We start from the raw sequence: 27,500 nt of genomic DNA on the forward strand, positions 1-27,500 counted from the left end.
TACCATTCTGAGGTTTCTTCGATATAATGCACAAACTAGAATATCATGTCTGCCATATTTTATTTGTACTGAGGCACTGCAAAATAGTTCTCTGCAGGAGCAGCACTTTTCCTCCCTGGCCAAAAGTGATTCCTATAATAACACTTTTATCATGAACGAGGTCTTAAGAGGGTAAAGCATTGACCCTTACCTTCCTGGACGTTGAGATGACTCATAGACTTGGTGGTATCGAGACATCTACGTACAAGAAACTTGAAAACCTTGGAATGAGAATGGCAGTACTGAGCACCCCAGCAAGTGAATCTAGTTTTATAACTTCTTGCGATATTAGAGCATATCTCCTGCTATTCCAGCTGGGACACTACTACTAAAATCTAGGAAAGGTATTCCAACTTCTCTTGGGTAACTGGTATAATAACAGTATAATACATGCTGTCATCAAAGTGATAAAAAGTGATAAGTGATACAAAGAACACATAAAAGGGCAACCTGAATAAGAAAAAGTTTGTTTATTGTAAAGAAATTTAATCAATTGTGATAAAGAAGAAATATATTAACAAAGCTGTTCTCTTAAAAACACAGACTTATCTTGGAAATTATACTGCAAAAAAAGGAAAATGGACATGAACTGTGCTCCGTTTTGAGATATCAAATCCCTATTATTTTTCTTTCCTGGCACTTTGCACCATTATTGTAGTATAATGGTTAGAAAATATAATAATCTTCCAGCAGAGATGACTGTTACCCCTTATCTTATAGCAAAACTTCACCAGATGTATTTTATTTCATATGTGATGTATAACACAATGATTGGGGGAATTTACACTTATCCCCACGCAACAAATCTTGCATAGAATAAAATCTGGCCTATGAAACGAGGAGCCCTTTTTTCCTTATGAAACCTTCACCATTGATAAGTATAAAGGTATTGTAGGTCCAAGTTTCAAAAGAGAAAATGTGTGTGTATGTATCGGAGTGTTTTCGTGTGTGCGTACGTAAATAGTAAAAGTTAGAGACGTAAGGATATAACTGAGAAATCAGTTTTCCAGAATTCCAACACTCAAGTTATTCATAAAACTATCAAATTACTCTTTATAACTAAAACAAACAGATATCAAATTTCATAATGTTAAATCACCGAATTCGAATACCTAAACAAATTGTATTTATTTAAACAGATGCCGAATAAAATCTCCATAAACTCTAAAACGCACAACAGCATTGAGAATTGGATGAAATTAACAACTTCACCCAACAGACCCGGTTAATTCTAAAACAGATTTAGGAGAAAGCTTCTTGGAAAGTCCGTGGCCGTTTTTTCTCAACTTCCGCTCGATTAGATTAGGCTGTCTTACCCTGAGATATATCGAATCCTGGGCCATGAACGAAATTTCCTCCCAGTAGTGTTGTGTAATAAGGTTAGAAAATAAGAAATAAAAAATGTTTTTTTAAGATTTAGTCTTAAAAAGAGATTATTTCGGTTCTAATATTATTGGGAAGCAAATATAAACAAACATTAAAGAAAAAAGCAGCAATTTGAGTACGAAGGTTTCAATGCGAAAGGAAATGATTAGATTTTCAGTAAACATTGGAAAAGGATGCTCTTCATTTCTAGTGTCTTTGTGGATTCCTTTTACTTATTATGCTTTATTGTTTTCATATGTTTAGTGAAATCTATTTCCCAACTCTTTCTTATAGACCTCTATTACTTTTTTTTTTTTATCTATTGGTGGCAAAATTAAGTAGAACCATTACCAAAGGTAGGCCTGTAGTCTGGCAAGAGGAGTTTGCATTTTGGGAGACGTGGGAATGTATTTATTTGAGATAAGGGAACAATTTTGAGTATGGGTCCTTTATAACCCTAGATTAAGATGACCTAATTCAATACGGGTGGAAGGTTGAATTCCATTTAACCTAAAGAACTTAGATTAGGTCCAAAAAGCTAACTGCGATGAAACGAAGTGGTCCCAAAGGCATACCAATGCGGCTTTTTTTTTTTTTTTTTTTTGTCCTTTCAGCTTCTGTCATCTATCTTTTCTATTAGATAATACTGCATACTAGTCTCAACTATCTTTTTATACATAATTATGATTTATACATTTTGTCTTAAGACTGATATGCGTAATTCTCTCTCTCTCTCTCTCTCTCTCTCTCTCTCTCTCTCTCTCTCTCTCTCTCTCTCTCTCTCTCTGTAAGTATGCTTTCGAGTTTTCAGTTATTGCTTGTTTGGGTGAAGGATCGTCATCCATGGGCAAACACTAGCTAGCTCTTACTGTTCAGCAACCCTTAGTTGTTTTTTTTTCAGTAAGGTGCGAATATACATAACGAACTCTTTTTCAAGGTGAGGCTAGATTTTTCCTTCAAACTCAAATTATTTTCAAGGATCTATTTTTTACGTAATTTCCGATTTAATAATTGATATGAGGGATCAAGTTGTGAAACCTAATGGGATATGAACTTTTCTTTGGCAATCCATTGGTATTTCAATTGACTAGTGTAATCAATTTATATGTCATTCATAGGTGATATTTACATATATATATATATATATATATATATATATATATATATATATATATATATATATTATATATATATATATATATATATATATATATATATATATATATATATATATATATATATATATATATATATATATATATATGTGTGTGTGTGTGTGTGTGTACATATATATACATATATATATATATATATATATATATATATATATCGTATATACGTATATACATATATATATATATATATATCTATATATATATACACACATATACATATATACATTTATCTATGTATATATATATATATATATATATATATATGTATGTGTGTAGATGTACTTATACACACACACAAACACACACACACACACATATATATATATATATATATATATATATATATATATATATATATATTCAAACAGAGTATAACATTGTGAATCATCAGAGAAAATATAAAAATTTCAATGTCTTTTAACCGGAAGGTTTTTTTAGGGGGGGAATGGGGGGGAGGTTCCACTGATACTGTAGACTTCATTGGGAAGGAATAAATAAATAATGACTGAAACACCTAGAAGAATCATCAAATTGATTAAAAAATACTTGAAACAGGGTAATAACAAATGTTTGTTTTAAAGGATGAAAATTTAAATATTATCAACAAGAGATGAAGTGATAAAAATTGCAGAGGATTTCTAAACAATTCTATACAATTTCTATACAATAGTGATAAAAAAAAATAACTTTCTCAATAGCAATTATAAAACATCTGAGCCGGTACCAATACTAACAGTAGGAGAAGTAAAGATATCATTAAAGGGAACGAAAAGAGGCAAAACAACAAAAGATGGTCTAACAATTGAATTAATAATAGACGAAGAAGATTCCAATGCAGTAAAACTCGCTGATATTTACGCTAAATGTCTGCAAGATTCGTTTATACCTACAGCTTGGAAAAACCTTATTATGAAGTGTGATTGCAATTAGATTCAGGAATTAAACTCTTTTGGGGCTGTAATTCGGACTATGTTTTTTTTTTTTTTTTTTCGTCAATAAGTATATTTTGTTGCATAATGTCAGTTTTAAATCAATTTCCTTCACTGGAGGAATCGTTTATTATCTCCTAAACTAAGTTCACTAGTAAAACTACTTTTTGTTGACGAGTAATTTTCCATATATATAATCAAAAAGATTATAATTTCCGTCCTCATAGCTATTTCTACGCCAAACATATTGCATAGTTATTACTAAAAGATTTTTAATAGCATGCCAATAAATATTAGGTGCCCCATCCCGAATATTAGCCCTTAGAATATTTTATTAGCAATTCCTAATTCTTGTTATTTTTTTTTTTTTTAAGTTTTTCGTCTCTCCAATGTATTATTTTTGTTCATTTAATGTTCAAACAGCCCAGGAAAGATAAAAATACTTATAAGAAATTTTATGTTGAATGTAAAGTAAGTCCTTCTTTCTTATTCAAAACAAACAAAATATAATTTCTGTTAGATTTAAAAACAGACTTGAAAATAAAAGAGAAAAATTCTCATAACCAATGCAGAATTATATAATTATCTTCAGAGGCATGATCTGTATGGAAGAATAAGGCTTATCTATTTATATTTTTGCTATTTAAAGATCTCATAAGTTTATGTGTATAAGTCTCTGTACTCGTAAAAGATTAGGCTCCAAACAAAAACACGAAATTTTTATGTTATTCCATTAGTTTTGGAGTTATCTTATATTTGATCTTATTGTCATATTTATAACTTATTTTTGTATTACTTTAAATTCTCTATCCTATATTGCGTTTTAATTCCCCGTGACATGTACTTTAGTCGTGAGGTTTATAGTTTCACGGACGTTGTTTGTAAACAAGAATTGTTTTTGGCCGGATTTAGAGTATCTGTTATTATAGAATATCCGTTATTAAAAGAGATGCATAGAATATGAGTAAGAAAAAATCTTTTCATGGTTTATTTAACTGGAGAGTTTTTCTGGAAAACAAATAAACAAACTATTTTCCAATATATTGGTTACGGGAGTCTCTCTCTCTCTCTCTCTCTCTCTCTCTCTCTCTCTCTCTCTCTCTGTGAGTTATTGTGTGTCTGTGCTACAAGAAGTTGTAGTCCGTCATTTTTATTTGCATCAATTACCATTATTGAGTATATAATGAAGTTTCCGAGTGATGAACGCAAATCCCTTAGGTAACAACCGTTTATATCTAATTAATAAGTAATTTCCTTCCCCACCTTTAATTTATTAGCGGAGGACAGCTTACTCCTTTCGAATAAGTGGCAGTGGCAAGTAAGTAGTCATTATCTGTTACGATGTCATCAGTGATTTACATAATTATTAAGAGATATCATATTAGTTGATATTTGTTATTATTTGTAATTACATTAAGGATTAACTGATATTAGCGCATTCGTTGCTGGTTACCATATATCTTTCCATGTATATTTCATTCTAGGGATTCATGCTAATTTACTCTATATGAGAAAGGAGCTGCGACTGTTTCCAATACTAATCATAAAAACAATTAATATTACCAGTGCAGTAGATAATTGTATGGGTTTCGACCTGTGTGTGATGTAATAATTTGAGACCTTGGGGAGCAAGCCAGTTGCTAATGATGCATCAACCTGCAGTATAGTATCCCTGAACTTCTTTTATTTATGTAAGTTGTATCCTTTTCCCGAGAATCTATGAATACCTCTATAATATTATTATTCCTTCTACAAACTAAATTTTATCAAAGTCTCTTTCTGTATCATATCGGTTCCAGTTTGGATGACACGGAGAGAAGGTTTATATAAAGCTTAACTTTAAGTTTTACTTTAGCAAAATTTCTTCTAATAGAGACCCATTGACGTTTATGTGCCAGTTAAGAGTTAGATAAAAAAAAAAAAACAATTATTCCACGATCTATTGGTTATCCCTGGTTTAGGTTCAGTTATGACTTTTCATAGGAAATGCAACCGAAATACATTGCTTTTATGGACAATAACTTCAACTTCACAAGCAAATTATAAGTTAAAAGCTTAAAAGTGAAGGATATTATACTCACTTTAGATAAAGGAGTTAGCATACAAAGATCAATCAAACTAGAAAGTACAAAAGATAAAAATTTATTTTAAAATAACCATGGCATTATGATGTTAAATTACACGAGAATAGTCATTTTGTCTCCAGGTTTAAATGTCTCATAATACGGTATGTCATCATCATCATCCTCTCCTCTTTCGCAAAGGGCAAGAATATTCCAATAACAGATATTTTCATATATATATATACACACACACACACACACACACACATATATATATATATATATATATATATATATATATATATATATATATATATATATATCTATATATATATATATATATATATATATATATATATATATATATATATATATATATATATATATATATATATCTATATATATATATATATATATATATATATATATATATATATATATATATATATATATGTGTGTGTGTGTGTGTAAATATCACCCACGAATGGCATTTAATACCGAATTCCATCTTGGGAATATATATCCATTTGGAATTCATTTCATGGTAACAGCTTCTGGCCGGGTGGAGACTCGAACCCCCACCTGTTCGGCTGGAAACCATGCCTGCAGAGACTCTACCGACGTGTGCTTGTGATATATATATATGTAATAATTAGAATAGTAATATTACATGTTTAAAACAAATGACGTAATATGTCATGTTGGTTGGAAGAGCTGGCCGTGAGATTTGCTATGGTCAACTCAAATTGTAAACAGGATGTAAGATGCTAAGTTGTCATTCTTTCTTAGTGTCAACACATTGTCTCTTCGTGTGAAAGTTTGTGACGTCACCGGATGCAGGTGTCTTCCGATTCCGTCACTTAGCCAAATTAAAGCAAGTGTACGATATTTGGGATATCAGTAATTTGTTCAGTTCATATCAAAACTTCACCAGAATTGGTCATGTGGACCAACACAGCTTCCTCCAGTGATGGAGATGTTTAACTCAGTTGTTATTCACAATAAAACTTAAAAACTACTAAAATGTGTTCAGTAAACCATTCAAATACATTTGAAAACAACTCATACTCAAATGTGTGCTTAAGACAGTAGCACACCAATAAATGGTGGCAGCGATTAAACTCAAAGACAGCGGTTAAACTCTAAGAATTAGAGAAATATCTTCAAGACTTCAAAATAAATAGCTGTAAAACCAGAGATATATCTTCAAGACTTCAACATAAAAGCTGTGAAACCAGAGAATGATCTTCAAGACTTCAAAATAAAACTATCTACAAGAATCTACAATTTTGACTAAGTCCAACGAAAATGCTAACACCAACATATGTTAGTATACAAATAGAATCTTCAATCAACATCCTAGGAAACCCAAGGACTGGCATTCAACTATTGCAAAACATATCCAGGAAGACCTACATTCTACAAGAAACTAGAACGAGACATCGCTAACAAAACATCAAGAGAGAGAGAGAGAGAGACGACTCGACTTCATATATAAGCTAAGTACAGAGATTTTGTATTCATTTCAGTTTGTGCAGTGAAGTGTAGTTATCACAAGTCGTTAGTCAATTATTACTGGGGTGAGTGAATTCCTAAACTTTGTTATAAGAAACTCCGAATTCTCATTTAGAATTTTTCTTTCTTTGTGCTAATTCCTTTTTCTTTCATAAACTCTTGGGGGGAAATGTATTGGGATTAGTAACATTGTTGGGGGAATTTTATTATACATATGCGTTTACGCAGTGGGCGTCTGTACTCATATAGATATTTTGATAGGATTGAAAGGGGTCAAAGAGATAGAAAAAAAAAAGAATACAGCAGTCATGGCTCCTCCTGTCAGCCCTACCCCTGGACCTAGTGGTGTAGGCCAGGCTAATCCTCCTCCAATTGTGACGCTTGTAAATGCCAGGTCAGCAATCCTTCCTTTTCAAGGCCGTGTCAACGGGTTCTTGCCACAAAATGTGGAGTCATGGATTTCATCCGTTGATGCCCATTTAAATGCCAAACAAATCGTAGATCCTTTTGTACAATTACAAGAAGCTAAAAGTTTTATAGATTTTTCTAAGGGGGATGCGAGTGCGTATTTAAGAGGTGTTTCATTTCAGGAAGCAGTTACTTGGGATGATTTCAAAGTTAGGTTACGCGCGATCTATGGGGGTGAGGAAGCTTTGGATGTAGTGTTAACGTTACGAAATACACTTAATCAAGCCACTATGAATCGGCTTAATGTTGTTGAGAGAGCAGCTCTCATAGCTGATAGGCTTAACGAATATCAGGACATTTTAGGTAATTCCACTTGGGTTACTGACGATAATATCTCCGTGAAAGATTTTTTACGATTAATGTATTTAACTTGCATGACACTTATGTTGCCTGAAGCTTTAGTGCGGTGCTTTGATAAGAAGTTAATGCCTGCAAGTACGGAATTGGATGTCTATAAACAGATAAAGAAGCACATGTCCAAGTGTCCAGATCTCGATCCCGTGTTAACTCAAGTTTTTGCTAAGAAACAAAACCACAAACAGTGAACGTAATTAATAATCCAGTAGCGGGAGTGACGTGTTACAACTGCAAACGTCAAGGTCACATAAGCGCAGACTGTAGAACGAAATTTTGTTCAGTTCACAACACAGGATCACATTCTTATAGTCAATGTTACGCGCGTAAGACACAACAATATCCTAGAAATACACAGTCAATTCCACAGTCAGTTCCATATGGAAATAAAAAGAAAAATCCTCATTTTAACAATAAGAAGAAACAACAAAATGTCAATGCAGTTCAGAGTCCGAAACAAACAAACACTTCTTCAAATATCGCTGAGCCTGGGCCGTCAAACCAGACCTCGCAAAGTCAGCCTAATTTTCAGAATGTGCAGAGCAAAGCAAATACCACATAGTTAACTCTAGAGGGGAAGAGAGTGATGTTGGGTCAAGGTCATTTATGTCAACATCAATAGTATTGAATAATCAATTTAATGTTTTATCAGATAATTGTGAGACAATAGATTTTCCTATGAAACACACGGCCGAATTAAGTAAAACAGTGCATGCTCCCGTAGATTTGCAACGAATTCATACAATAATAAGCCAAAATGAGTTACGGCCAACCTTATATGCTGTAAATTTAGAACACAAATCCTTTACGTTATTTTTTGACTCTGGTAGTCCACGTAATATTATGGATTTGAAGACGCATCATTTGTTGTTTTCGAACTTTCCGATTGAAAAATCAGGAATCAGACTTTCAGGTATAGGAAATAATGAATTAAACGTCATAGGCATAACTCATATTCAGTTCAGAGTCGGTAATCGCACGTTTGCCGATACATTTGTTGTTGTGAAAAACATTAATATGTATCCAGCTGTAATTATAGGATACCCATCTATGGGAAATCAAAACATTATCTTAGCTCCTGCAAAGCACGGCGTGTATATCAAAGGGAAATTCTATAAGTCTTCTAATACTTTAAAGTCAGTTTTGGATAAAAAGGAGACGACAAATGTAACCGTAACGTACGTTGAAGAACCAATAACTTGTCTCACTAATAAAGAAATAATATACGCGACCCAGCAGAATTCTCGTTCACCCGTAATATCATCTTGCACGCAATATATCGAACCAAACATACCTTCGAATTTAATAGTGCAAATAAAGAAAACACTACCGGGATCTGAAATATTAATCCTTTCCGATACTTTGAAAACTAACGGATTGTCTGTCACACAAGCTATTTATACAGTAGGCTCACATCAGCAATGTAATATCGAAGTCTGTAATCATTTAAATAACACTTTAGTAATTCACAAAAATCAACATATCTTGGATGTAGAAGTTTATAAACATCGTATTCTTACCGTTGCTGAAATCAATCACTCTCAATCAGTTGCGGATGAATCCCTTTTACGATCTATTAAAAATAAAATCAGTAAGGACATTCAAGACGAAGAAATTCAGCAGAAAATTTTTGAACTTTTAAATAAATATACAGATGTCTTTTCCACTACGGATGGATCCTTAGGGAAAACAGATGTGATCGAGCATCAAATAAGGTTAAAAGACAAACAGAAAATTATATATGTACCCTCGTACAGACTCCCTATGAAATTCCAGAATGAAATAAATGATGAAGTAGGTAAAATGTTAGAGGAAGGAGTCATTAGAAAATCAAATAGCCCTTATAATTTTCCTTTAATAGTTGTACCGAAAAAAGATCGAACATGGCGTATCTGCGTCGACTTTCGTCGTCTAAACGAGGAAACGATCCCTGATCGATTCCCAGTGCCATGTACTGACGATATTTTGTCTTTATTAGGTCAGAATAAATATTTTACCAGTTTGGACTTACTTAAAGGCTTTCACCAGATATCATTAGAAGAAGATAGTATCCCATACACAGCCTTCAGCACAGCCAGGGGACATTATGAATTTTTACGGATGCCTTTTGGTTTACGTTGTGCTCCTATAACATTTACAAGAATGATTAACATAGTGTTTGGAGACTTGTTAGGGGATATATTGCATGCCTATATGGATGATCTTGTAATCTTTTCCAACACCTTAGAGGAACATCTACGTAAGTTAGAACTAGTACTACAGAGATTAAGACAACATAACTTAAGGGTAAAGATTAGTAAGTGTGAATTTTTCAAAACAGAATTGATATATTTGGGTTTCATGGTGTCAAGCCAAGGTCTTAAAGTAGTCCATGATAAGGTGTCGGCTATACGTAATTTTCCCATACCTACTAATGTCAAGGGAATACAGCAATTTCTGGGTTGTAGTGGATATTACAGGCGTTTTATACGCAACTATTCAATAATAGCCGCTCCTTTAACTGATCTTACGAAGAAGGGCGTAGATTTCATATGGTCTGAGCAACATCAACAGGCGTTTAATACTTTGAAAGATGAACTGTGTAGTTCTCCTATCTTAAAATTTCCTGACTTCGGTAAGGAATTCTTCATTGCAACAGACGCCTCAGACTTAGGAGTAGGAGGGGTATTGATTCAGCAATATGATAAACAGTTTTTCCCGATAGCTTTCTATTCTCGAAAATTGAGAACTTCCGAAAGTAAGTATGCAGTAATAGACAAGGAAGGACTAGCTATTGTTAATTCGCTAGTGCATTTTAAGTTCATAATTTACGGTTATCCCGTTAAGGTTCTTACTGACCATAAACCACTAACAGAGTTCTTTAAAGGCTTCAATCACAGCCCTAAACGAACTCGGTGGTATTTAATCATTCAAGATTTTGGCGCAAGAATCGGGTATTTACCTGGGAAAGCAAATATCATTGCGGATGCATTATCACGCAACCCCGTGTCATCTTGTACGGAGTCTTTAGCTGAATTAATAGATATATCAACATCCATGCCTATTGTAAAAACAATATCTGAACAAGAAGATTTAGGCTGGAGTGCTGAATTGTTACAGACTGAGCAACGAAAAGATCAGAAAATAGAAACAATTATAAATGCTTTGAAAGGCAATCATAAAGAAAAAGAATATATAAAGTATAAGCAGCAGAATTATGTAATCAAAGATAATATTCTGTGTAGGACTGTGACAAGGAAAACCCGCAATACACCACATGTAACTAACGACCAGGTAGTAGTACCAAACTCACTTGTTTCCACTGTCCTGAATTGGTTGCATTCAAATCCATTACATGGACACCCTGGGTTCTCATTAATGTCACAGAAAGCCAAATCATTGTTTTATTGGCATACAATGCTTACAGATATAAAAAGACACATAGCTAATTGTCGCACATGTCAGGAAAACAAAGGGCATACGAAAACACCTGTTAGCTTAGGAGCTTATCCTGTTCCCAATCAACCCTTTGAAAGAATACATTTAGATTTGTTAACAGGATTTTACGAGTCAGACAGAGGGAATAAGCACCTCTTAGTGATTATAGATGCTTTAACTCGATATACAGAACTAATAGCGCTTAAAACTAAAACTGCGATTGAATGCGCTAGGAAGTTTTACGAGTGTTACATTTGTAAACATGGAATTCCACACATGATAATCTCAGACTCGGGTGGTGAATTTAATAATCACTTTCTTATCTCATTGTGTGAATTCCTCAACATAAAGAAGGTTAATACCATGATATATCACCCAGAGTCGAATGGGCTAGTGGAAAGAGCAAATAGGAAGATATTAAATATATTAAGGGTAACACTAGGGGGATCAGACCCCAACTGGGATATTGCAATACCGGCGGCACTGTGTACTCTGAATCATTCATATCATATATCAATTAAAATGTCACCGCATGAAGCATTGTATGGTACCCCAGTTAGAACACCTTTCCATGTATTAACGCCTACAACTAATCTATCAAATCCTTTAAAAGAATGTATAAATGCAAGTATAAGTCGATATGATATCCTTCGAAAGAATTTAGAAGAATCACAAATCATAATGAAAAGGAATCATGATAAAATAGCGAAACCAACTAAAACATATACCGTGGGTGATAACATCTATATTCAAATCAATGTCAGAAAAGGGCTCAACTATAAACTAACACCTAAGTTTGAAGGCCCATTTAACATTTTGGAAACATTAACGGCCAATAGGTTTAGAATTCAAAACGTAGCCCAACCCACGGATGAGAGAATAGTACCATTGTCTCACATAAGAAATTAAAAAGAAGTGAGGAAAAATTTTAATTTTTGTAACTAAAAAGTTTTCTTTTTAATACAGGAGTAATTACATATGTTTTTTCTCGTTACAGGTTTCCAAGATGAATTTTTTGTTGTTGGGAGTGATATTGTTCGCTCAGACATTTTTTTCGTATGGGATGAGTTCTAAGACTAAGAATATATATTTTAAATATGGCAATATAGTTGAAAGACAAGAAGACATTTTTATTACATCAACCAACGTAATTGTCGAAGTGCATATGCAAGCAATTTTTCTTCAAGAGAATGATGTCACTAGCTTAAGAACCGCCATTTCAAGGTTTTCTGCATCATTGGATGAGTTGCATAGGAGACATTTTCATTTGACTACTAAGAGTTTGCTTGGATCAACATTAAAAGTTGCAGAGATGCTATCTGATGACTTGAAAAATAAGACTGGAGAGACAGGATCTTTGGCTTATGACCTTTTGATGTGGACTGTAGGACACGAACAAAAAGAAAGACGGAATCCGTTCATTTATGCTGCATTAAGCATCTTTGGGTCTGTTGCAAGTTTAGGTTTAGGACTTTCCAATCGTCTTAAAATTAGTAATCAAAATAAGAAAATTGAGTTCTTGACTCATAAAGATGAATTGATTATGTCAGAACTAAGGGATCAGTTAGCTTCAATCAATAAAATTATGGATTTGTTAAATGAACATTCAGATAATATCGTTCAAATTATGGAAGTACAGGATTTGTTAGCAACATTAACGTATTATGATTCAAAGATAGATCACATACATAACAGAATTGCACATTTCATTGAGAAATCCAAGGATTATGTAGAAGCTATCACGTTAGCAACTAAAGGTGTATTGTCGCCCCATTTGTTGCCTATACGTTACTTAAAATTAGTTCTGGAGAACACTAGGGATAAACTAGGCTATGTTCCTTTGTTAGACGAACATAGGTTAGAATTTTATTACAGCCTAATTACAGTAAACGTAGATAATAACAAGGTTAGGATTACAATTCCCTTTGATTCTTCTGATGCCTGGCAATCTTACAGGATATCACCATTTCCGACTTTCATGACGAATCACTCAAATCCAGTAATATCCAGTTTGACAGGACACGTATTGATTTCCCCAGACAAGGAAACATATACGGTCATTAAAGACTTAAATCAATTAACTCACTGTTCAGACGCAATGGATAGAAAAATATGTACAGCTGACTCATTTGAATTCCGTAAAAACTTGATGGATTCATGCGAGTTAGGTATAGTGCTAGACGGTGCTCTCTCCCATACAAGTGAAAATTGTCTGGATAAGCTTTATCCCTTTGACAATAAAGAATTCAATTGCAGACTAAATAATGGCTCGTGGATACGATACGACAAGGACGGCTTCAATGTATCATGCCCTGACGGATCCACATCCTTCAACCACATCTTCGTCGCAGCAGATGGCTGTACCGGGACTTCCCCGAATTCCATGGTGACTGGCCTACGGACAATCATCAGAGAACGTGCTTACTTCGCGAACTTCACGTGGACCTCTACAACGCCCGCACTTCCTCTCCCCTATAAAGGAAGTGTGGCGAAACGCTTAATGAAACTTACCGAAAAGGACCACCTGTCGCCGACTTACAAAGAGATTCTTCACCCTATATTACTAGCAGGTTTATTTGTAACGGCGTTAATTTTTATCGCCGTGAACATCCTTGTTTGGCGTAGGTTACGGCACAGCAAGCAGCTACAAAGGAACGAGTTGAATAGCCCTGACAATACCCCTTACCTGATCCAGTTCAAAGCTGTATGAGTGGCCACCTCATTTGCTAAGGGAGTAATTTGTCAGGATGATGTTTGTATGAAAAGCTGATTAGTACGCTAGTAATATGTAATTAAAGAAATTCTCTACATTTGCATTGTTAAAAATACATTTAAAATAACATTTAAAAAAATAAATAAAATAAAAAAGGATATAAATAATTTTTTTCTCTCGGCATCTAATAAAAATATATAAGCCGGAATGTTAAAAAAGAAAAGAGAAAAAAAAAAAAAAGAAAAAAATATATAAGATATATAACAGAATCTATGGGCATCTAATAAAATGTATCAGCCCTATATATAAATATATATATATATATATATATGTACGAAACCGTGGTACGTGTACGTACCAGGAATTCGTATTTGTGCACTAAAAATTGAGTATCTTGTTTCTGACAAAGGTAACAATTATTCTTTATCAAGTTACCGAATCATTTGTAAGTCAGAATTTGTTTTGTTTTTTGGTACCATGTAATCATTTGCTAGCAATGTACCATATATATGATCTTGGTTTTATCATGCATTTTTCTTTTTGCTTTGGTAATATCTTTTTTGTATGCATTATTGTTATTAATTTTGATGTGCCTATTTGGACATTCGTCCTCAGTTGGATATAGCTAGTTTTGAGCAATGAATGATACGTATGTCCAGTCACACCTAATAACCATGTTTCGGCTTGTTAAATTTTTGTAAAAAAAAAAAAAAAAAAATTGAGATAGCTGGCCGAGCTTATGTAATAATTAGAATAGTAATATTACATGTTTAAAACAAATGACGTAATATGTCATGTTGGTTGGAAGAGCTGGCCGTGAGATTTGCTATGGTCAACTCAAATTGTAAACAGGATGTAAGATGCTAAGTTGTCATTCTTTCTTAGTGTCAACACATTGTCTCTTCGTGTGAAAGTTTGTGACGTCACCGGATGCAGGTGTCTTCCGATTCCGTCACTTAGCCAAATTAAAGCAAGTGTACGATATTTGGGATATCAGTAATTTGTTCAGTTCATATCAAAACTTCACCAGAATTGGTCATGTGGACCAACACAGCTTCCTCCAGTGATGGAGATGTTTAACTCAGTTGTTATTCACAATAAAACTTAAAAACTACTAAAATGTGTTCAGTAAACCATTCAAATACATTTGAAAACAACTCATACTCAAATGTGTGCTTAAGACAGTAGCACACCAATATATATATATATATATATATATATATATATATATATATATATATATATATATATATATATATATATCTTAAATGAAATATTGGATTCTGAGAACCTTGTATGCGTGGGAAGTGTTTGCGATATTAGTAATCAAAATTTTGAGAGGAATTTGAATGGCATAAACTGCTAAAGCCTTATTCTATTCTATCATTGTAAAAACTAGAATTTATGAATACTATAGTGCTATTTTGTGAACTTTATAAAGAACTTCGGGAGATCTATTTCTAGTATAAACTATGACTACCTCTCTAGTAGTCGTGGTTTTTTTTTGCGGTCTTTGGCTGTTTCTTTTGCTTGGATATCTTATATTTTTTTTTAAAGATGAATCTAGAAATTTTTACAAATATTTGTCCAAAGAGCCCTTTTTTTTATTGCCTAAGCATCAATTAGCATTCTGCACGACTAATTGTCATTGCAATTATCACCAAGGCTTTAAGGATACTTATCACTCCCGTTCGGAACATAAATCATCACTAATCTGGTGTGTGCAATGTGCAATGTTAGTTAATGCTATTGGAAGTGTGGCTCTGCTGTGCTTACCTGGAATCTACATAAACTAAGATGCCTATATTCGAATGAGCTTCCCATTTGATCTCGCTGCAAACCAATTCAAACGATACTCCTAAACTGCTCAGCCGATTTTCGATATTTACTAACTTCTTGCTCCTGGATAATTCGTACACCACCAGGCTTTTTCTTTAAACATTTGTTCTCCGTTTTCGAGATGTAGTTTGTCTCTTTTAGGTATCTGAATGAGCAAACAAAAATTCGCTAATAGGTGCCTGAATGGCGTGCTTCTATTGGCAAAGGTCTAAATTAGATCTTGGCAAAAGTGATAGAGAAGCAACGGTCAAAACCAAATTTTTCTCCAGTATTTTACGTCCCAAAAACCCCTCTCGTTTGTCATATATTGATTTCTTTAAAACATGGGAAATGCAGTCAATTATAGAAAAAATTATCATATTATTCTTTTTTTTTTTAAATACTCTAAAATTCTCTTATATACACGTAATGCGAAATAAAGTGTTTTGAAAATAACAATGCCTTTCATAAAAAATATCTTGAAAGAAATTGGAATAGCTCCCAAAAAGCCCGCTGGCGGGCTACACCCCTCATGACTTAATGCAGTAACACCTAAAACTAACCCCAAATACATTCTAGCAATTGGTGTAAATCTGTTTTAATGATGGGTATTGGTGATTGCAGCAGAATCGTCATTGAAATAATTTCATTAACAAGGGGCATCCTTTGTTCAAGGTTTAACTTTTTAATGTCATTTGGTTTGCACTATTTCCAACCTCACAATAAATATTTCAACTGTAAATCAAAAAATACATTTTTGGGCTCAAGCCATGGCGTCCTGATAGAAGGTTCCTTTTTGGTAGCTTCCTTGGGTATATAAACTACTAGATATTCCCAGAGAATTTAACCACAGGTTATCACAGAATTCTAACTTCTGGAGCGAGTATCCTAAAGGTTTCCCTTTAAGACATCGTATATCAACAGAGGACGCATGTATTAACGCGACACATAGCTATCTGCACCCCACATAGAGTTAACACTTCGATGTGTAGGAGCGGAAAATAGCTGGGGAGCCGTTCCACAGCTGATCTCGTCCGTGGCTACTTTTGGTACTCGAAACGTAAACAAACGGGCGCCATTGCTAAATGACGTCACGTCCGTCCTCATCCTTCGCATAGTAACTTGCCTTACTAAGACGGATTTTCCCTGTGCTTACTTTATCAACTTGCATCTTAGCCATGTCTCTACCCTCGGCCTCGCCTTCTTCTGGAAAGTTGAGTACAAGGTTCCAGTATTGTTTAAATAAGCTCTGACCATAAAGTAACTTTTACTTTTCGAGATATTTTATGTTTTTTGGCAGAGCTGTGCTGCTACCGGACCCGCCATTTTATGGCGTCACTGTTGTTTTGCATGCCTTATTTAGCTAGCCTCAACAGCTTCTCCGGCCTTATTAACTAATCGATACTATTAGTTATTTAGTCTTCATAGCTAGGAACTTTATATATCGTGTTTTGACGCTCTTTTATCGGTCATCGCCTGACCCCATACCAGTTCGCTAGCCTAGCCCCTAGGCCAGAATACCTATCATCAGTGTTCATGCATGATATATTACAGTGATCCTAGGTTTAGTTATGAAGATAGTGGTATTATTTTATGATACTGTTTACTGTGATGCAAGTGTTTTCGCCTTCAGGGACCATATAGGGGATAGGTTTGATAGTGTGCCTTTCTAACCTAACCTAAATGTAGGACCCCTATATGCTCCCTTCACCCCCTGCCTTAGGGCATTCCCTCTGCGTAGCCTTGCTCCCCCTACCACGTAAGGGGATCAAGCTCATACCAGAGTACTTATCGCTTCTCTGTCCTCCCTAAGGGAATGATCCCCCTTAGGGTTGCGTCCGAGAATGAGGAACGGCCTGCCCTTCCTCTATTGCTGAGGCTAGGTTACCTGACCTTCCCTGCAATTGCGATATGTCTTCCAACCTTCCTGGTTCAGGGTGTAACATCCCTGCTCTAGGTTAGGCTTGGGGGGAGTTAGTTCTGTGCCTTGCTTGAAACGGTACCCATGCACCGTTCTCAGCCAGGCTGCCTACCTTAGGCTAGGGAGCGTCCTCCCTTCCTTGGTGGCCGCTTTGGTACAGAACCTCCCCTATGGAAGACCCTTCTTCTTCTCCCCTCCCCACCTATCTCTTGTATGGCCTAGCCTATACTTAGGTTAGCCTATACCCATCTGTCCCCTGTCCTACAACTCCTCCTTAGGGTGGAGTGATAGGGCTACCTTGAGTCCCTGTGTGCAGTCCGCTCTGGTACATATACCCTTCATAGTGTCCTATGGGATTAGCCACTGGATGCGTTTTGTCTGCAGGGGTTCTCCCCCCTCTTGGGTGTTCCCTAGCCCTCCCTTGGGCTACACTGGCTCCCGGCCGCCTGCGGCCCCCTGCCACTGGGTGATAGGGCTAGCCCCTATCATGGGTACACCCGTTCAGGTGGGATGCCTTGGGGTTCGTGTCCGTACCCCTACATCCCTCCTTCTGTCTCTTTCACTGTCCTGGTGCCGGTCCCTTGCCGCCTCTACTGTCGGTGATACCGACCTCTCCCCTTGGTGATACATTCCTTGGCCCCCGTGGCTGACAGTCCTCCATGTGCCGGAGGGCTGCTGCCTCCCGTCGGCGTACAGCCGATGGCCTACCCTCATACCTCCTATCTTCGGTCGTCTGTCCATCGGACCGGCCCCCGGAGTCCCGGCATCCATTGCTGGCGGTCCGGTTCTGCTATAGCTCATCCTTGTCCCTGTCACCAAGCCGGCAACCTTCGACTGCCGGAACCGCCGCCTCCCGCCGCCGTGCCGCCGTTGTACCGGCGACCGCCAACCTGGCATTACTCCTGACTTCTCTATTTGTCTTCCCTAATGCCAGAAACTCTGCTGTAGCAGCCTCCGGCGTCCCGCCGGTCTGCCGGCGCATTCCGGAGGCGCCAAGAGACTTGCACCCCTTCTCCTATCTATCAACACATGCTGATAGCCCTACCTTGCAACCAGATGGTTTGACTACATAAATAGATAGGTATTGTCTTAACGTTCTATTAGTAGCCGTGCTGTCTTCTTGCATATCACAATTTTCCAGCATGCTGTGTGTATCTTAGCACGGCTGGTTGCCGGAAACCGTTACCCTATGGGGTCTTCTACATCCCCAATTCAATGGTCTGAGTGGTCTCAGTCCCAGATTTATATCCTTGGCAATTCCTACTAGAATTCCCCTTGCCTCCCTGGCAATCTATGAAGAATTCTGCCTTGTGTCCTCGGTCACAAACAAATTGTCTATGGATAAGGTTACGGTAACCAGCCGGGCAGGTTACACGGAGTATGTGTCTATCTACTTCATTTCCCGCTCCACTCTCAAACATCACAATGTTTATATCACTTAAGATTAAGTTAAAAATTAACCTTTTAATATTTAACTTTAGAATATAAGTCATTGATATGACTTCCCCATACTCATGTTCTCTTTCTCTTACAGGAGGAGTACGTGAAATGCGACCACGGCTTCTATGGAGTGAGGCGCCCGCACTTCTACGGGCACACGGCGTGTAGGACCCACGCCCCTTGCGCCAACAAGAAAGGCGATCTGAAGTTTTGGGACCCGCAGAACTGTACAGTCTGCAAGGACCGCCTGGTCGAGGCGTTCAATAATCCTCCCTCAGCGGAGGTTAGGGACGCTTCTCGAGAGAAGCTACGCAAGTGGGTGCGTGGCTTCCAAAAGAACGCCACCGGACCATACCTTGCCACCGAAGACTTGAGGGCCTTGCTTTTCCCGAAGGCATCCCCAGACTCTGTGGTCCCCAAGGATCAGATCCCCACCGTCCAGATAACGGTAGAACCTGATGTAGTCATGGCCCAGTCCATGCACGAGTGCCGTCTGGATACCGACAACGCGGAACGTATGTCGGAAGTGTCGGAGAACACGGAGAGGAACCTCATGGCCGAAGAACTGGACTATGAGGAAGACCAAGTGGAATACACCGAGTCGGAGCAGGAGGTCGCTCCACCTTCCACCCCCACACCGACTCCTACACTGACGGACGTATCACTACCGTCTACCTCCGCTACCCCGGACCCCATCCCATCCAGCGCCCAGGAGATGTTCCGAATGCTCGAAGCTCTCATGGACAAGAAACTCTGTGAGACACACGAATACATCAGGACCATGGGAAGTTCAAAGCAGCCGAAAAGGATTTCGGTTAAGGACCTCCCGGCATGCTCGGACGCCAACCCCTGGAGGTATGCCAAGCACATGCCAATTACAACAGGCAGGATCTTCATCAGTGAGAAGATCGGCTCGGTTGTCCTGGAAGAAGTAGAATTCTTCCCGAATTTTGAGGCTTATCCGGACTGTTACGTCCGACTTCGATCCGAACCTGCCTCTAAAGAAGAGACCGAACCGAAGGAGGTGATTGTGTTCGATCTCCCGAAGGCCCAGGCTATGCTGGCAAATACTGTAAAAAGTAGGGGTTTTACCTGCTCAAAACTTCCGGCGCTTAGCAAGAAGCACCCTACCTACGTCGCACCAGACGATGCGATCCTCCCCTTCATGGAAAAGGCCTTCACTGCGGTACACAAGGCAGTGGAAGAAGGAAAACCTTGCCCTGCACTGGAGGAGTGCAGACCCTTCTCCCTGATTACTCCCCCCGATGTTCGACACTGGAAAGATGTCCAGCATACATTCGTGGTAGGGAAACTAGAACCTGAGGTAGCTGGCCGTCAGTTTAACGAAGACCTCCCGAAACTTAATGACCATCTCCTTCGTCGGGAACATGACACGAAGGAAAGGCTCGCCGCATCCATGTCCCTCCAGGTACAGCTCGACATCATGGCCGGTGACACTAGAGTCCCCGACTACTACATGGTGCTCGCCAAAACACATTTGGCGACCGTAGTAAAAGACCTGTACAGCTTCATGAAGGCTCGTAGAGCCTGTCGTGAATTCGTGTTCTCCAGTGCCACAGTGAGACACGAACCCCGGAGGCTGATTTCCTCCAACATCTGGGGTAAGCACCTCTTTCCCTCCTCCCTTGTGAAAGAGATCACCGACAAGGCCGCCACGGAGAACAGGAACCTTCTCCACAAGTGGGGCATGTCGAAGAAAAGGAAATCCTCTCAGGACGACAGCCCTCAGCCTAAGAGGAAATCCTCCAAGCCGAAACCCCAGCAACGTCAACAGAGACGGCAGTTTCCGGGATCCGCTACTCCCCAAGTGGCAGCTCAGCCACAGCAGACCTTTCAGCTGGTCACCCAACCGGTCTTGTCACAGTCGCCGGTTTTCACCCCTGCTTTCGAGCAACAGTCGACTACCTTTCGTCCCAAAGGTAGAGGCTCAAACAGAGGTGCAGGCAGAGAAACATCTCGCCGTCCCTCCAGAGGCAGAGGAGGAAGGGGAGCTAGCGGCCGAGGCAGTAAACCCTCGGGACACCAGAAGCAATGAAGTGCTTCCGGTGGGAGGAAGACTCCGCCAATTCCAGTATCGTTGGACCTTCGATCCCTGGGCACACAGCATCGTCAAGAAGGGTCTAGGCTGGAGTTGGACTCAACCACCCCCAACCTTCCAGCAATTCTTCCAACAATCAACCCCCTTTCTGGAAGAATATGTCCTAGATCTCTTGAACAAGAAGGTGATAAGGAGGGTAAAGTCAACCAGGTTCCAAGGGAGACTGTTTTGCGTCCCCAAGAAGGACTCCGACAAACTCAGAGTCATTCTAGACTTATCCCCCCTCAACAAGTTCATAGCGAACAACAAGTTCAAGATGCTGACTCTTCAACAGATAAGGACCCTTCTGCCTCAAGGTTCCTACACGGTCTCTATAGACCTGGCGGATGCCTACTGGCACGTTCCAATGAACCACCACGCTTCCTCCTACCTAGGATTTCGACTCCAAAGGAAAAGCTACGCCTTCAGGGCCATGCCCTTCGGCCTCAACGTGGCCCCTCGGATCTTCACAAAGCTGGCAGACGCCATCATTCAACAGCTTCGCCTCCGAGGCGTCCAGGTGATGGCCTACCTCGACGACTGGCTGGTCTGGGCTCCATCGACCGAGGATTGTTTAAGATCCTGCAACAAAGTTACCCAGTTCCTAGAACACCTAGGATTCAAGATAAACGCGAAGAAATCTCGCCTCTCTCCAGCTCAGAAGTTCCAATGGTTAGGAATCCAGTGGAACCTTCAGTCACACCGCCTTTCCATCCCCCAGAAGAAAAGGAAGGAAATAGCAGGGTCTGTCAAGCGACTGCTGAAATCCAAACGGATCTCAAGACGTCAACAGGAACGAGTTCTAGGCTCTCTACAGTTCGCCTCAGTGACAAACCCAGTGCTACGTGCACAGGTAAAGGATGCCGCGGGAGTCTGGAGACGTTCCGCATCCATCGCTCGAAGAGACCTCAAGAGACGGCTCCCAAACAGACTTCGGCTGCTCCTAAAGCCGTGGTCGGAAGCAAAGGCCCTGAAAAGGTCCATCCCTCTTCAACAACCACCTCCATCACTCAACATCCACACGGACGCTTCGCTGGAGGGTTGGGGAGGTCACTCCCACCAAAAACAGGCTCAAGGAACATGGTCTCCCCTATTCAAGACGTTTCACATCAACATCTTGGAGGCCATGGCGGTCCTTCTAACTCTGAAGAAACTCCCCGCCTCTCTCGATCCATATTCGTCTGACCCTGGACAACTCGGTGGTAGTTCGATGTCTCAATCGCCAAGGCTCAAGATCGCCCCAGATAAATCAGGTGCTTCTAACAATCTTCCGTCTGGCAGAAAAGAAGAAATGGCACCTGTCTGCCGTTCACCTACAAGGATTCCGCAACGTGACGGCGGACGCTCTATCTCGAACAAGCCCGATAGAGTCGGAATGGTCTCTAGACGCAAGATCCTTCTTCATCTCTCACCAAGTCCCAGAACTCCAGATCGATCTCTTCGTAACGAGCGACAACAATCAACTTCCTCGATATGTGGCCCCGTACGAGGACCCCAAGGCAGAAGCAGTGGACGCCATGTCACTGGATTGGAACAGATGGTCCAAGATCTACCTGTTCCCTCCCACCAACCTTCTGCTAAAAGTCCTCTCCAAACTGAGAACCTTCAAAGGAACAGCGGCCCTAGTGGCTCCCAAGTGGCCCCGGAGCAACTGGTACCCCCTAGTCCTGGAGCTACAACCCACGCTGATCCCTCTCCCGGGCCCAGTTCTCTCCCAGCAAGTACAGAAGTCGACTGTCTTCGCTTCATCATCGAAAGTCAGGGACCTTCATCTCATGATTTTCTCTCCCTAGCCGTGAAGAAAAGGTTTGGGATCTCGAAGAAAAGTCTAGACTTCCTCGAGGAATACAAGACCGAATCCACACGACGGCAATACGAATCATCCTGGAGAAAATGGGTCTCATTCGTCAAGGCAAAAAATCCTACGGAAATCACCATCGATTTCTGCATGTCCTTCTTCATTCACCTTCATGGACAGGGCTTAGCAGCCAACACGATTTCTACTTGCAAATCGGCCTTGACTAGACCACTAATTTACGCCTTCCAGATTGATCTGTCCAGCGACATCTTCAATAAACTGCCGAAGGCATGCGCTCGTCTACGCCCAGCACCCCCACCAAAACCTATCTCCTGGTCTCTGGACAAGGTGCTCCATTTTGCCTCCAGTTTGGACAACGATTCGTGCCCTCTCAAGGATCTGACTCAAAAGGTCATATTTCTTTTTGCTCTTGCTTCAGGAGCCCGAGTCAGCGAAATAGTGGCATTATCAAGGGACGAGGGTCACATTCTGTTTACAGACTCAGGAGACCTTACCCTCTTCCCGGATCCGACGTTTCTTGCTAAAAACGAACTACCCACCAAAAGATGGGGCCCTTGGAGAATCTGCCCCCTGAAAGAAGATGTCTCTCTATGTCCAGTAGAGAGCCTCAAGGTCTATCTTCGTAGAACTTCTGACTTTGGTGGAGGCCAACTCTTCAAAGGAGAAACATCGGGCAGCGACCTGTCACTGAAACAACTAAGAGCGAAGATAACCTACTTCATTCGCAGAGCGGATCCTGACAGTACACCCGCAGGTCATGATCCTAGAAAAGTCGCATTGTCTCTGAATTTCTTTCAGAGTATGGATTTCGAAAGCCTCAAGAGTTTCACAGGCTGGAAATCCTCGTGGTTTTCTTCAAGCATTACGCGAAACAAGTGCATGAAGTCAAACATTTCGTGGTAGCCGCAGGTAGTGTTATGAAACCTGCACCTAACTCTGCATAGAACAGTGAGTTACTTGGGACTCTAACTCCTCGGGTGCCTATGTTGACCCTCGCGTGATACGTAGTGAATTCAAAGACACTTAGTGTTTTTCATAGACTGTTCTTCTCTCTCAAGTGAAATGTCATAGTCGTCACATGAGTGCCGTATGCCTAGTGCATGATGAGTTTTTCTTTTAAAAGACTAATGTTCCTCTGGAACCCGTGCTTTCTAATAATTTGAAATTTTCTTTCAGATTCAAGAGTGAAGTCTTTCATTACTATGTACATTATAATTTTATTGTAAATACCTTTACATCCCTTATTGCATTTATAACCATATTCTGCAATTGTGAAATAAAATTTCTATTTCATTTACATGTGCGTCTCAATCCGCTCCTACTTATACTATGAAATACATGGTTGTCATAGTTTCATTATCCTTCCCCTTTTTCCTCTATAAAACAGATGAAGATAATTGGTTCAATCCATATTATATACTCACCCATGCTATGTAATATTCCTAACTGAATAGTTACTTGCGCTATACCTTCGAGACCAGACTGTTCTCCTTACAATATACAGTGCCTAACCACCACTTGTCTGTTTTTTGAGAATGTTCCTATACGAATAGCAACCATTCTGTCTTGTCTCCGAGTTCTTCACGTTCTCCCCGCAAGGTGGGTAGCCCTTCAAGAACCACTTTGATCCTCAGCATGGTCCGTTGGGACTTCTCTGCCAAGGGGGCCAGGAAGTTTCAGCCCCACGGTACCTCTATCAAGATTACCATGCTTACTCTATTCAAAGCCCTCGGCACTTACACTAAAAGGGGAAAATCTACCACGATACTTTGATTCTCTGGTATTCTTCCATCAGGACGCCATGGCTTGAGCCCAAAAAACGGACTTTGAGCGAAGCGAAAAATCTATTTTTGGGTGAGATAGCCATGGCGTCCTGATGGACCCTCCCTGCTACTTCGTCCAGCCTTTCAGGTCCCACCCTGTCCTGCTGTATCATGGTGATCGGCAAGCAACTGGCTTCAGGATGAGGACGGACGTGACGTCATTTAACAATGGCGCCCGTTTGTTTACGTTTCGAGTACCAAAAGTAGCCACGGACGAGATTAGCTGTGGAACGGCTCCCCAGCTATTCTCCGCTCCTACACATCGAAGTGTTAACTCTATGTGGGGTGCAGATAGCTATGTGGCGAGTTAATACATGCGTCCCCTGTTGATATACGATGTCTTAAAGGGAAACCTTTAGGATACTCGCTCCAGAAGTTAGAATTCTGTGATAACCTGTGGTTAAATTCTCTGGGAATATCTAGTAGTTTATATACCCAAGGAAGCTACCAAAAAGGAACCTTCCATCAGGACGCCATGGCTATCTCACCAAAAAATAGATTTTTCGCTTCGCTCAAAATCCGTTTCAAAATTTTACCCCATATGCCCGGATAATTCTATGGTAGTTATCTGCTTAAAAAGAGCCCTTTCTCTTAATTACCAACCACTTATTAGTGGTATTGGCACTGATGTCTCGCCAGGTAAATCCTCGGACAGCTAGTTAGCGTCAGGTTCCAATTTCATTTTATGGCCTCTCGTGGCATGGTTGGTTTCGACCTGGCCTTTCATTAGAAGGGGCTAGCGTTTGATCCCAAGTATGATGTAGAAATTTATTTTTCTATTTGAACACGATGTTGTGTTGATATTTATCCATATTGACTCATTAGGGGTAATTTGAATGAATTACTACCAATTGTGTCACGTGGTGGGCCGAGGAAATCGGGTAAAACTTGCTGGTAAGAGACTGATGTCTCGCCAGGTAAATCCTCGGACAGCTAGTTAGCGTGAGGTTCCGATTTCCGTTTATGGCCTCTCGTGGCATGGTTGGTTTCGACCTGGCCTTTCATTAGAAGGGGCTAGCGTTCGATCCCAAGTATGAGGTAGAAATTTATTTTTTCTATTTGAACACGATGTTGTGTTGATATTTATCCATATTGACTCATTAGGGGTAATTTGAATGAATTACTACCAATTGTGTCACGTGGTGGGCCGGAGAAATCGGGTAAAACTAGCTGGTAAGAGACTGATGTCTCGCCAGGTAAATCATCGGACAGCTAGTTAGCGTCAGGTTCCAATTTCTTTTATGGGCTCTCGTGGCATGGTTGGTTTCGACCTGGCCTTTCATTAGAAGGGGCTAGCGTTCGATCCCAAGTATGAGGTAGAAATTTATTTTTTCTATTTGAACACGATGTTGTGTTGATATTTATCCATATTGACTCATTAGGGGTAATTTGAATGAATTACTACCAATTGTGTCACGTGGTGGGCCGGGGAAATCGGGTAAAACTCGCTGGTAAGAGATTGATGTCTCGCCAGGTAAATCCTCGGACAGCTAGTTAGCGTCAGGTTCCGATTTCCTTTATGGCCTCTCGTGGCATGGTTGGTTTCGACCTGGCCTTTCATTAGAAGGGGCTAGCGTTCGATCCCAAGTATGAGGTAGAAATTTATTTTTTCTATTTGAACACGATATTGTGTTGATATTTATCCATATTGACTCATTAAGGGTAATTTGAATGAATTACTACCAATTGTGTCACGTGGTGGGCCGGGGAAATCGGGTAAAACTCGCTGGTAAGACACTGATGTCTCGCCAGGTAAATCATCGGACAGCTAGTTAGCGTCAGGTTCCGACTTCCTTTTATGGCCTCTCGTGGCATGGCTGGTTTCGACCTGGCCTTTCATTAGAAGGGGCTAGCATTCGATCCCAAGTATGAGGTAGAAATTTATTTTTTCTATTTGAACACGATGTTGTGTTGATATTTATCCATATTGACTCATTAGGGGTAATTTGAATGAATTACTACCAATTGTGTCACGTGGTGGGCCGGGGAAATCGGGTAAAACTTGCTGGTAAGAGACTGATGTATCGCCAGGTAAATCCTCGGACAGCTAGTTAGCGTCAGGTTCCGATTTCCTTTTATGGCCTCTCGTGGAATGGTTGGTTTCGACCTGGCCTTTCATTAGAAGGGGCTAGCGTTCGATCCTAAGTATGAGGTAGAAATTTATTTTTTCTATTTGAACACGATGTTGTGTTGATATTTATCCATATTGACTCATTAGGGGTAATTTGAATGAATTACTACCAATTGTGTCACGTGGTGGGCCGGGGAAATCGGGTAAAACTTGCTGGTAAGAGACTGATGTCTCGCCAGGTAAATCCTCGGACAGCTAGTTAGCGTCAGGTTCCGATTTCCTTTTATGGCCTCTCGTGGCATGGTTGGTTTCGACCTGGCATTTCATTAGAAGGGGGCTAGCGTTCGATGCAAAGTATGAGGTAGAAATTTATTTTTTCTATTTGAACACGATGTTGTGTTGATATTTATCCATATATATATATAAATATAATTATATATATATATAAATATAATTATATATATATATATAT

Source organism: Palaemon carinicauda, chromosome 4, assembly GCF_036898095.1.
Source record: "Palaemon carinicauda isolate YSFRI2023 chromosome 4, ASM3689809v2, whole genome shotgun sequence".
Taxonomy (NCBI): domain Eukaryota; kingdom Metazoa; phylum Arthropoda; class Malacostraca; order Decapoda; family Palaemonidae; genus Palaemon; species Palaemon carinicauda.